The sequence below is a fragment of the Heteronotia binoei genome, chromosome 13, assembly GCF_032191835.1.
Source record: "Heteronotia binoei isolate CCM8104 ecotype False Entrance Well chromosome 13, APGP_CSIRO_Hbin_v1, whole genome shotgun sequence".
Taxonomy (NCBI): Eukaryota; Metazoa; Chordata; class Lepidosauria; order Squamata; family Gekkonidae; genus Heteronotia; species Heteronotia binoei.
In genome coordinates, this window is record NC_083235.1 from 18,471,917 (window position 1) to 18,485,521 (window position 13,605).

Below are 13,605 nucleotides of genomic sequence, written 5' to 3' on the forward strand. Positions count from 1 at the left end.
TGGCGAGTACATCACAAAGAACATGGCGGGGCCGGGTCTCCGATTATATACATCTCCTGGAACAATCTTCTTGCCTGGCCAGTTAAACTTCCCGCCACAGATCTTCATTGGCAGAGTGTACTTACGTCCTTACATCCGGTGACCTGCAGTCTCTCACTGGTCACCTCTGCGCACGCACGCTGTGTTGCAATTCAGGGACCGAATTGCAAGACACAAACACTATGCAAAACAAATGCTTTCTATTGTCACTGACCCCTAGAGCTCCTACTGTCCTCCCTTAAAATTAAAAAGGGGGACTGACTTCCCAAAGGACAATCAAGACTGAAGACGTCAGAGGAAGGAGGTATTTAGTCCTTTCCATTTTGCCACTACAAAAGAGGCTTTTCTTACATGAAAAGGGCCATTGTGGGAATATTAACAAGGGTAATGGCTAGTTTGGCCAGAGTATACCCTACAGTGCCAAGCTTGGAGGTTTCTGTGATGCAGTTAGTGAGGCTTATTTTGAACCGGAGCGATCGTATTACAGAACAGTGCTCTTTTTCTAGGCTATCTTTAACCAAAAACACGAAGATCTTGTACTTTTGCAGGATTGCCCATTAAAAGAATAATGTGGAGAGAGAAAGGTCTTTGGGTATGTGGGAGGGGGGAGGGAGAACTGCTCAGGGAATGTTCCTTGGCAGGAGATTAAAAGCAAGGAGGCAATGCTTGTGCCTGTTTTCATCTGAGAAATGTTGGCATTTATGAGTTCACGCACCTAGGACTCGGAAACACATCTTTCTCTTCAAAGGGAATGGCTTCCTAACAGACTTCATTTCCCTTTGTGCCAGTTAACAAATAAGTCATTTTCAGACTGGGCCCGATTTCAGATCTTACTATGCTTAAAATCAGTCTTTTGAGGCCAGTTCTCACAAAGAGGAGGAAGAGGAGATTGGCTTTATACCCTGCCCTTCACTACCCAAAGGAGTCTCAGGGAGGCTTACAATCTCCTTTCCTTTTCCCTTCCCACAACAGACACCCTGGGAGGTAGGCGGGGCTGAGAGAGCTCTGACAGGAACTGCTCTTGAAAGGAACAGCTCTGAGAGAACTTGTGATTGACTCAAGGTCACATCAGTAGGTGCATGTGGAGAAGTGGGGAATCAGTTCCTCCAGATAAGAGTCGGTGCACTTAACCGCTACACCAAACTGGCTCTTAAGTGGCAAAGTCAGCCAAGAGCCGATAAGGTTGCCAGCTCCGAGTTGGCAAATACCTGGAGATTTGGTGGGTGGAGCCTGGGGCAGGTGGGGTTTGGGGAGGGGAGGGACCTCAGCAGGGTATAATCCCAATGCCGTCCACCCCTCAATGCAGACATATTTTCCAGAGGAACTGATCTTGGCCATCTGGAGATAAAATGTAATAACGGGAAATCTCCAGATGCCACCTTGAGGTTGGCAACTCTAACTGAAGTAGTGATCTGGACAGCTCGGAGTACACATTTGGCTGTGACAGAACTAACACAGTATGCCCGCCATGTGTTGAGTCATGCATATTCAGCTGATGAGAATGGCAGTTGACTATGTAACCTGGGGGCACAGCGTTATTCATGCTGTGATGTCACTTCCAGGGAAAACCCGGAAGTGATATCAGGCAGGTCTAGGAATCACTGGAGACCCTGTGGTGAAATTCTGTAGGGCCCGAAGCAGTGTTCCTTTTAAGCTGAGTTAGTGTGAGCTAGCTCACAGATTTTTAGCCTCCAGCTCACAGGTTTTTGTCCTAGCTCAGGAAGGATGGCCCCAGAGCACAATAATTTATGCAGTCGCTCACAACTTTAATGCCAGTAGCTCACAAAGGAGAATTTTTCTTACAAGACTCTGGAGCTTAGAGGGAACTTTGACAGTAGTTCTCCTGGAATTCTCCAGACTACAGAGATCAGTTCTCCTAAAGGCACTGGTAGCTTTCGAAAGTCTGGGCGTTATAACGCATTATAAACTCCCATCCCTTTTCTACGCTCAGGGGTGGCATTCTAGCAGGAGCTCCTTTGCATATTAGGCCACACACCCCTGATGTGGCCAATCCTCCAAAAGCTTACCAAAAAGAGCCTTGTAAGCTCTTGGAGGATTGGCTACATCAGGGCTGTGTGGCCTAATATGCAAAGGAGCTCCTGCTAGAATTCCACCCCTGTCCACACTCACCTTTCCCCAGGACACCCCGCCCCCCCAAAAAAAAATCTCCAGGAATTCTCCAAACTGGAGTTAGCAACCCTAAGAACTGTGAACTTCTTAGATAAAGAATAAAATAAAAAATATACTAGGTAGGTGTCAGTTTTCTGTGTTCATCCATCACTGAATCCGCACAAACAAGCAAGGGAAAGATTTCTAGCCCAACATGCCGATTGTCTACATAAAAGAATTGTTTTCCTCCCAAAGGAACATACAGTTATGTGGGGCAGTCTGAAGCTTGGCCTTTTATTGAGCTCTGTTTCTCCAAATGGACGGGGCATCACTAGCGATGTTATTCTTCCCAAGAAAAAGATGATGTCACAAACATCTGCATGCCTTAAAGTGTTTGGTAGTAAGCCAAAGAATGCCTTGAGTTGGAAATCACAGAACAAACACGCCAAGGCTGGGTTTAGTGCAAAACAGGACTTCTTATACCCTACACGCTCCTGTTTAAAAGGGTTACCCGTGGTTTGCAAAGAAGCAAATCTCAAGCTAACGGCTGTGTAATTTTTTCATCTTTTTGAAACCTGCCTGGCCGACCGGCTCCAGATGATTCACACATCACTGTTTGTTGGGAGAAAGGGAGGTGATTATTTTTGAGAGCCGGGAAGCCAATGGGTAAGTCTGTCTTGGGCTGCATTTGTTTTTTTTCCATTACTGTTTCTACGCGTAGGGTAATTTCAGCACATATCGAAGCTATTTACTTTGCTTCTTGGAAGACAATGTTTTGCTGCGATTTAAGTAGTCCTGTCCCCAAATGGAGATACAGTTGTCAGTGACAGTCTGAGAAATACCTAGAGATTTGGACGTGGAGCTTAAGGAGGGTGGGCTTTGGGGAAGGGAGGGGAAGGACCAGTAGAGTATAATGCCTTCAGTTTCACCTTCCAAAATGGCCATTTCCTCCAAGTGGACTGATTCGTATCACTTGGAGATCAGTTGTAAGAGTGGAAGATCTCCAGCCACCACCTGGAGGTTAGCAACCCCACCCTTAGCGGAGAGTACTGCTACAAAAAGCCCACCAGGAACTCATTTTCATATTAGACCACACCCCCTGATGTTACCATTGTTTCACACAGGGCTTTTTGTAGAAAAGGCCCAGCAGGAACTCATTTCCATATTAGGCCACACCCCTGATGTTACCATTGGTTCACACAAGGGTTCTTGTTTAAAAAACCCCACCAGGAACTCATTTCCAGATTAGGCCACACCCCCTGATGTTACCATTGTTTCACACAGGGCTTTTTGTAGAAAAAGCCCACCAAGAACTCATTTCCATATTAGGCTACAACCCCTGGTATTACCATTGGTCCACACAGGGGTTCTTGTTTTAAAAAGCCCAGCAGGAATTAATTTGCATATTAGACCACACCCTCTGATGCCAAGCCAACTGGGACTGTGTTCCTGGGAATTCCCACTTTAAAAAAAAAAAGCCCTGGTAATGCCATATAGAGCCTACCCTCCAAAGCTGCCATTTTATCCAGGGGAACTGATCTCTGTAGTCGGGAGACTAGTTTTAATCAGGGCTTTTTTGGTAGAAAAAGCCAAACAGGAACTCATTTGCATATTAGGCCACACCCCCTGACACAAAGTCAGCTGGAACTGCATTCCTGTGTGTTTCTGCTCAAAAAAAGTCCTAGTTTTAACTCTGAGAGATCTCTAAACTTCACTTGGAGTTAGGGAGGCCTTCAAGTGAGATAGATCAAGGGATTAGCTTTGTTAGTCTGTTGCTGCAAAATAGTAAAGAGTTCAGTAGCCCTTTAAGACTCACAGATTTTATTGCAGCATAAGCTTTTGAGGAACACAGCTCTCTTCGTCATCTGAGAGTGCTATGTTTCTTGAAAGCTTATGCTACAATAAAATTTGTGCGTCTTAAAGGGGCTATTGGACTCTTTACTATTCTACAAGGGAGAGGAACATTGGGGTTAGCACAAATCAAGGAGTAAAAGGAGCTTCTCTCACCCTGCCACCCCCCACAGCTTGCTCTTCATAAGCCCTTCTGCTCCCATCGAATTCCTGCACCAACTCACCTTCTGTACCAAACAAAATTAAACAGAGTTGTCTATACTGACTTAATTTGCACAACTTATTTGAGGGTAGGGATTTTTTAAAAAACCTATACAAATCTCTTTTGCGGGCTTTCATCACCACCCATTACGTTTGCTGTCATGAGGACTGGAAACATGTTTTGTTAATCAAATCAGACCTCAGAAACCAAATCCATAGACATCAAGCTTTCAGCAGAGCTAGGCCTCTCATGAGCCCTCTCCCCAGCCACTGGTTGGAGATGAAGGGTACGATTGCCAGATCTAAGATGAGAAACTCCAGGAGATTTGGGGGTGGAGCCTGGGGAGGACTGAGACTTCAGTGGAAGTAGAGTGCCATAGAGTCCACCCTCCAAACCAGCCACTTTCTCTGGGGGGAACTGATATCTGTCGTCTGGACTCTAGAGATGAGCTGTAATTCCAGCAGATCTCCAGGTCTCACCTGGAGGCTGGCATCCCTAGCTGTTGTGGGTGCATTTCCTATTCTATATGCTATTCCAGGGGTGTCAAGCATGCTGCATCAGGCCCGAGAGGGGCCTCATCAGGCCCGCAAGCAAATCAAAAGTAGGTTTGCAACATACAGATACACACCTGAACAACACCTGAACAGCATACTCAAGATTGCTACAGCACAGACATTGGGTGTTTTTACACTGACAGTTTGTGACTCTCATCACCGCATTGGAGAGTTTGTGACTCTCATCACCTTTTACATTACCTAATGTTCTCACAACTGTTTTGCATCGTTGCTACATTTGTTTTGGTGAGATGCATTTTGGAGCTGCTGCTGCAACGTTTTTCTCGACTAGTTTTTATCTGGTCTTTTCTCTACAGGCGTTTCAAACTTGTATTGTAGAAGTTTTCATGCATTTTAAAAGACTCCTCCAAAAGTCACAAGGTGCAGTAATTTGCATGAGAACTGACAGCACTTGAAATTTTTACATATCATTGCTTGCCTCATCTAGTAATTTAAATTTGTATTGTTTTTGCAGTGTTGACACGATTTCCAAGCAATCGTATACATTTAACTAAGCACTGGTATTCCAGCTGCCCTCTGATGAGAGACCCCCCCTCCCACAATTGAAACGCTTAAATGTAAAAGGAAAATAATTAAAGCAGAACAGCAGCAGGCGATTTGAAGACTCTAAAACTCTGGGTCAAACTGAATATAAAAATACCTATTGTCTCCAGTTTTTTGATGCGGTCATTCAGAACAAGAAGTGTGTCAGATATCAGAGACTGTTCAGTAAACAAAATATTGCAAGAGTGCTAATCTTTTAAGCATGTTTTATTTTAAGTTTCTTTAAAGTCTTTGTGTTTGTCTGGGTCAGCTACCTGGCATTACACTTTTATGACACACATGGCCCGGCCTTACAAGGTCTCATTTATGTCAGATGCAGCCCTCATAACAAATGAGTTCGACACCCCTGCGCCATAATATATTTTCTATTCATGTTGAATTGAGAGCCATAAGAGGCTCAGAAGTGAAGGCTAGAAGAATCGTCCCAATTTCCCCTTACAGTCTGAAAGACTTGTTTCATCCAGTTTCCCAGTCATTTGTTGCATTGCTACCATGGAAGGCTACAGTTCTCAGGAAAAGTAACAGAATCCCAAAATGGAAACATCTCTCGCAAGCTTCAAAAACTGAAGATTAACAATCAAAGTCATTTGGGAGTTCATCTAAGTACAGAGAAGGTTTGCCAAGGCCTTTAAATAACGTTATGATCCTTCTTCCACTAGCACAAAATCTTTCTGTTTGTCTCTCTGTTCTGAGGAACAGAAGCTTATTTTTAGCAGCCTGTGACACTCCATGGCTAGAAAAATGGACTCTAATTGATCTCAGCTAGTGGGACTACTTAATACCAAGTGGGGGGGAGGTGGGGAGAAAATGAAAAGATGGAGTTTGGCAGGGAAAAGCTGTGCTAATGCTGGAATCCTCTTTTAACCAAGTATCCACATCTGGAAATGCCTTCCATGTGGTCAGTACACTGCAATATGGATTTTGTTTCACTTTGCATAACAGCTGCAAAACAGCAGTTCAGCATGAACATCGTATTCTTTCAAGAACAGGGAGATCAATCGGGTGGGAGGGAGAAGGGGGGGGTTGCAGTTCAACTTGGATGGAGACAATTCCATGGCAAACCAAACTACAGTGTGGGTCAAGAAAGCTGTAAGAGTCTCACATTTTGGCGGATGAAAATATCAGCCAAAATAACAAGGTGGGACCTAGGGTTGCCAAGTCCCTCTGCCACTGTGGTGGGGGACTTGTTCTTCATACATGCTTTGCATGCATGCATGCATGCATCACATGGAAGTAACATCATCGCACTGAGGACATCACGCAGGGATGCTCTAGGACTCATGCTAAAAACTCTATGGTACCATAGAGTTTTACCATGATTCCTAGAGAGTCATACTGGAAATGCTCTAGGAATTGTGGTAAAACTCTATGGTGCCATAGAGTTTTTAGTGCAAGTCCTAGAGTGTCCCGGCACGATGATGTCAACTCCAGGTGATGTCATCGCGCCGATGGGGCGCTTTGGGGGTGAGGATCCCCCCGGCAGCCTGCTCCCTCCCAGGCGGGGGATCCCCTGACCCTGGTGGGAGCTTGGCAGCCCTAGTGAGACTTTGGCTCAGTGGTAGAACATCTGTCTTGCAATTAGTCTCAGGTTCAATCCCCAGCATCTTCAATTGAAAGGATTGGGAAGTAGGTGATGGGGAAAGACCTCTGTCCAAGACCATGGAGAGCTGCTTTTAGTCAAAGCTGGCAATATTAACCTTGATAGACTAAGGGACTGGCTCAGTAAAAGTCAGCATTGTATGTTCAACATGCAAAGCAGGACTTTGCCACTGGGAAGAAAGGGGTTGTGCTGGGAAACTGTAACAATCTGGAGACAGATTCTGGCTCCTGTTATAGCAGGGGTGTCAAACTCATGTGTCATGGGGGCTGGATCTGACATAAATGAGACCTTGTCAGGCCGGGCCGTGAGCATCATAAAATGTAATGCCAGGTGGTGGCATTATAAACGACGCAGACAAATACAATTCAAGATTTTTTAAAAAATCTTAAAATAAAACAAGCTTAAAACGCTTGTTAAAGGTGCTTTCTTTGTATCTTTTCCATGTGATCCAGTGAACTGAGCAAAGGAAGCTCTGGCTCTTTCCTTCCTTTCCCAGGGGACCAGGAGAGGAAGGAGCCTCAGGCAATAGAAGGAAGAGAGGCTTGTCTCAGTAGCTCTGCTGTGCAATTGAGAGAGCCTGGCAAAGCAGGCTCTCCCTCCTCCGCTTCCTTCCCAAGGAAGAAGCCTCAGCCAATGGAGCAAATAGAGGCTTTGTTCTGTAGCTCCTGTGTGATTGGGCAAGCCTGGCAAAGCAAGCTGTAATGCAGAAGGAAGCAAAAGAGAGGGAGAAGGAAGCAGATGACAGCCAGTTCCTTCGGAGCCTGATTTGGCCCCCGGGCTGCATGTTTGACACCCCTGAGTTACAGGGCAAGAGGTTTGACTCTTTGAGTCGAAGACAAAAGATACTTTATTTTCTGACTTTGGTAAGAAGGGAGAGGCAGGCAAGGAGTGGTCATCAGAAGAGCTACCTGTCTAGCCAAAAGGGGTAGATTTTGTGGAGATCTTTGTGCTGTGGTGGCAGCTGCTTGGCAAAGCAACATCTTTTTAAAAATCTGCACGACCATTTAAATCTCCAATGGGCTTCTGGAAGCCTTGCTGTGGAAAAAGTCCCCACCAATGTTCCCCACAGCTGTCTTGTGAGCAAAAATTCTACTTTATGGGAAATGTAGGCTACTCCTACAGGCTTGTGGTGGCGGCCACAAGTATAGCCACCTTCAAGAAGGGTTTAGATAAATATATGGAGCACAGGTCCATCAGTGGCTATTAGCCACAGTGTATGTGTGTATATAAAATTTTTTGCCACTGTGTGACACAGAGTGTTGGACTTGATGGGCCGTTGGCCTGATCCAACATGGCTTCTCTTATGTTCTTATGTACTGACATTAGTTGTGAACTACTGCATAATTAGTGTGCTCTGGAGTCATCCTTCCTGAGCTAAGACAAAAGTATGTGAGGTGGAGGCTTAAAATCTGTGAGCTAGCTCATGCTAACGCAACTTAGAGGAAACACTGGTCCCCACCCACTTTCCAAAAATACTTGGCGGGCACCAGACAAAGTGTTGGCAGGTGCCAAGGTGCCCACAGGTGGTATATTGGGGATGCCCACTTTAAAGTTATAGAAGCAGGGTATAGGGTAGTACTTGCACAAATCCAGTGTTCTTTGAAAACATGTTGGGAGTGGGGGAGAACTGAGCTTATGGTCCCAAGAGGACTGAAAATGTGTGATAGTTCATATATAGAAAAGTGAAAATGAAACGAAGGCATCAATGAACAGCGGAGCTCAGGCAAAAGGGAACTTGGCTTGCATTTATGATCCAAGAAGGCCACCTAGTGGCCTATAGCTAGAAAAATACAGCATGCCATTGAATTCAGGGACTTGCTTATCATCGTTGTACTGTACATATATATAGGGGTGTCAGGTCTGTGTTGGAAAATACCTGAAGACTTTGGGGTGGATCCGGGAGAGGGAGGGGTTTGGAGAGGGGAGGGGCCTCAGCATGGTACAATGCCACAGAGACCACCCTTCAAAGCAGCCATTTTCTCCAGGGGAGCTGATCTCTGCCAGCTGGAGATCAGTTGTAAAAGCAGGAAATCTCCAGGCCCCACCTGGAGTATGGCAACCCTATGATATAAAAAGGTGAAACATGGCCTTTCTTTGGCCCTGCTAGTATCTAAAATGTTGGGAGCAAGCTTTCAAGCCGCCCAGGACCAGTGTTCCCTGTAAGCTGAGTTAGTGTGAGCAAGCTCACAGATTTTTTAGCCTCTGGCTCACACATTTTTGTCTTAGCTCAAGAAGGATGGCCCCAGAGCATGCTAATTTAAAGTCTGGAGAGCCAGTTTGATGCAGTGGTTAAATATGTGGACTCTTATCTGGGAGAACTAGGTTGATTCTCCACTCCTCCATTTGCAGCTGTGGGAATGGCCTTGGGTTTGCCGTGGCTTTTGCAAGAGTTGTCCTTGAAAGGGCACCTTCTGGGAGAGCTCTCTCAGCCCCACCCACCTCACAGGGTGTCTGTTATGGGGGGAGAAAGATATAAGAGATTGTAAGCTGCTCTGAGTCTCTGATTCAGAGAGAAGGGCGGGGTATAAATCTGCAGTCTTCTAATTTATGCAGTAGCTCACAACTTTAATGCCAGTAGCTCACAAAGTAGAATTTTTGTTCACAAGACTCTGCAGTTTAGAGGGAACATTGCCCAGGACTCTTTCTCAAGTGGAGCATCTGGAATTTTAAAAAGCCGTCCTGTTTAGGATTGTTCTTGTATGACCAGGACAGAGTTCTTGCCCAGCGCCAAACAGGCAGAGCAGGCAATACATGATACCCATCCAAATGCTTTGAAAGGCCTACAGCAAGGAAGGCATGGAAGTCCATGCTTAATCAGAGGAATAGGAAGTTCCCTTTTGGGGGTATTTTTTTAATTGTGAGAGCCCCTCTCAGCCCCACGCACCTCACAGGGTGTCTGTTGTGGGGGGGAGAAGATATAGGACAGGGATGGTCAACGGTAGCTCTCCAGATGTTTTTTGCCTACAACTCCCATCAGCCCCAGCCAGCATGGTCAATGGCTGGGGCTGATGGGAGTTGTAGGCAAAAAAATATCTGGAGAGTTACCGTTTGCCACCCCGATATAGGAGATTGAAAGCCGCTCTGACTCTCTGATTCAGAGAGAAGGGTGGGGTATAAATCTGCAATTCTTCTTCTTCTACTTGTGTATGCGTGTGCGTGTACACTCGTACCTGGAAGTCATGGCAACCCCTCCTGGGCATGGAGGACTGTCATGAGCCTAGGCCTAGCGAGGCCTCCAGGAAAGCCTGTAGGAGTAGCCTACATTTCCCAGGATCCCTTCTGTCCGTCTGATCGGGTAGCCAGCAGTTTTGGAGGGAAAACTGGCCCCGAGGGGTGAGACCTGGGAGGAAAGCATAAAACAGGGTTGTTGGGTCTGTAGTGGAAAATACCTGGAGACTTGGGAATGGATCCAGGAGAGGGTTTGGAGAGGGGAGTGGCCTCAGCACAGTACAATGCCATAAAGTCCACCTCCCATACAGACCCTTGCCAGAGTGGTGGCAGCCAGTAGAAGGCCCTTCCTGGTCCCTGCCAGTGTGACAAGGACATTCAGAGAAGTGGCTTGATAGAGCCTACCTCTCCCAGCCATGGTATTCTTTAGAGGTCTCCCATCAAAGTACTTGCCAAGGTCAGCCCTGCTTAGCTTCTGAGATCTGGCTTGCCCGGGTTATCCACGTCAAGGCAGAAGACCAGGAAGTTCTGAATCATATTACTCCTCTTGTCCCTTGCAAATGGGCTGCTTCTGTATGTATTTGTGTGAGAGGCTCTGCCTTCTGTGGTGGCCATTTTGTAGGTTTTTTCCCTGCATTTTTGGGGTCTGTGGGTACCTTTGGCATTCTAATACACCCAGCAAGCTGTGTTTCATTTTACTGACTTTGGAAGGATGGAAGGCCGTCAACTTTGAGCCGACTACCTGAACCCAGCTTCTGCCGGGATCGAACTCAGGTCGTGGGCAGAGAGCTCAGACGGCAGCTTTACCACTCTGCACCACGGAGCTCTATATTGCACAATTTACATGCTGCCTTTTCCAGAGTCCTGCTCGAGGCTGCTCACACCTAAGACATTACTTTGATTCTCCAAAAAGCCCTTACCATCAAATGTGTAGTGCAGTTATGGTGGTTTGGTTCCTGCACACAGCCCTTTTCCCTTCCTGTATTCTAATGAGGAAGCCCAGCCAAGGTTTGTTTATAGACTTGAGATGTGTTGATCAAGTTCTGCCTGAAGCAACCAAGGCAGTTCTCACCAGACCTTGGAGGACAGACTGCTCAACCTCTCAGCCAGGCATTATCTCAGTTTCCTTCATGGCCCTTCAACCTGTTGGCAACATATCTATCATCTATCTACCTACCTATCATCTGTCTGTCATCTACCTACGTATCTACCTACGTATCTATCTACCTACGTATCTATCTACCTACCTACCTACCTACCTATCTATCTATCATCTACCTACATATCTACCCATCCATCCCTTTCCCCCTTCACTCTGCTGAAGCTCACAGTAGAGGGCCACTCAATGCCTTCTCCTGAAGTCCCTTTACCTTCTTCCTCCATGGTAGAGCTCTCAAATCTCTCCCTCATGTCACCATTCAGTTTCCATTTCCCTCTGGAGGGTCTCTGTGGCAGTGAAGGTTCTGTGCCCAGGGGAAAGTGGTCCACAGGGGATGTTTCCCAGGATTTCCGGAAGCTTCATCTCCCAGGCTTGACATCACAGATGACTTCACAATGCTGTTCCTTGAGATCACAATGACTGCCTCTAGCAGACCACTGGAAGGGCTGGCAGATCCCTTCAAGGTGCAGAAAAGTCAGCAGCTGCAGGCAAGGGTCCCCTTTGGAAAGTTAAGGTAAGCAGCCCCCCAACCCCATGTTTTAGACCAGATGTCAGCGATGGAGGAGAATGGATTTATATCCTGCCCTCCACTCTGAAACTCAGAGCCACTCACAATCTCCTTTACCTTCCTCCCCCGCAACAGACACCCTGTGAGGTGGGTGGGGCTGAGAGAGCTCTTACAGCAGCTGCCCTTTCAAGGACAGCTCAGCAAGAGCTATGGCCGACCCAAAGGTCATTCCAGCAGGTGCAAGTGGAGTAGTGGGGAACCAAGCCCGCTTCTCCGAGAGTCTGTGCAATTAGCCACTACACTAAACGGGCTCTCGTTTTGGAGACCCTTTTTGGAGCTTTGTGAGGGGAGATGAAATAGTTGGGAGCTGAGGAGCCGCTGTTAGCGGAAGTAGAGGGCAAGACTGGGGAGAACAATGAAGCCTTGCATGTAGGAAAAGCTTAAGATGGGGGACACAGGCTTAATGGGTAAGGTCCCCTGAAGAGGCTGGTCCTGAGAAAGTGTTTACCCCAGCAAACATGAAATGAAAACATTCTTCCAGTCACAGCTCCTCCCTCCCCATGTCTAGCTACTTAGGAAGGCAGAACAGGGCAAGAGTTTGGTAGCACCTTAAAGACTGACAAAATTTGTGACAGGGAGGAGCTTTCAGAAGAAGTGAGCAGTGATTCACAGAAGCTCCTCCCCTGCCACAAATTTTCTTAGACTTTTAAGGTGCTACTGAACTCTTCTTTTGCTAGAGGCAGACTAACGCAGCTACCCATCTTGATCTAGTCAGGCAAGTGCAGGGCTTTTTTTGTAGCAGGAACTCCTCTGCATGTTAGGCCACACACCCCTGATGTAGCCAGTCCTCCTGGAGCTTACAGTAGGCCCTGTACTAAGAGGCTCTTGGAGGATTGGCTACATCAGGGAGGTGTGGCCTAATATGTAAAGGAGTTCCTGCTACAAAAAAAGCCCTGGGAAAGTGTAATGCTAATTTCCATTCAGGTCAAGGCCAAACTGGTGTTTTTTCCGTGGATGAAAAAGGCAGGGAAACGTCCACTTAAGACTATTGAAAAGGCTAGACGGGTGGGCTAAGTCATCAACCCAAAATATTCAGTTTCAGGGATGTCAAACTTATTTGTTGTGAGGATTGGATCTGACATAAATGAGAACTTGTCAGGCCAGGCCATGTCGGGTTCAGCCGAGCCATGTCGGGCTAGGCCATGTGTGTACCTATTTAAGATTAGGTAGCAGAGATATAAACTTTATAAAAGACACAAACACAATTAAATATTTTTTAAAAAAAACTTAAAACATGCTTAAAACGTTAGCACTCCTTGGTCTTAAAGGTGCTTTCTTTGTATTTCTTCCATGGGATCCAGGGAACTGGGCAAAGGAAGCTCTGGCTCTTTCCTTCCTTCCCTGGGGACTGGACGGGGGAGGGGAGCCTCAGCCAAAAGAAGGAAGAGTGTCTTGGCTCAGTAGCTCTGCTGTGCAATTGAGAGAGCCTGGCAAAGCAAGCTCTGCCTCCCCTCCTTCCTCCCCAAGGAGCCATAGCCAATGGAGAAAATAGAGGCTTTGCCCTGTAGCTCCTGTGCAATTGAGCAAGGCTTGCAAAGCAAGCTGTTATGCAGAAGGAAGCAAGATATAGTGAAAAGGAAGCAGATGACATCCAGTTGCTTTAGGGGCCTGACAGGAGCCCTCCAGGGGCCTGATTCAGCTCCTGGACTGCATGTTTGACACCCCTGTTCTATTGGGCACTGTTCAACTGGCATTCAGGAGGACAGAGACCAGGGAAGCCACCTGGGCAGGACTCTCCTTTTTGAGCCTGATATAGGCTGGTGAGTGCAGCAACAAAATAGCTGCCGAAAG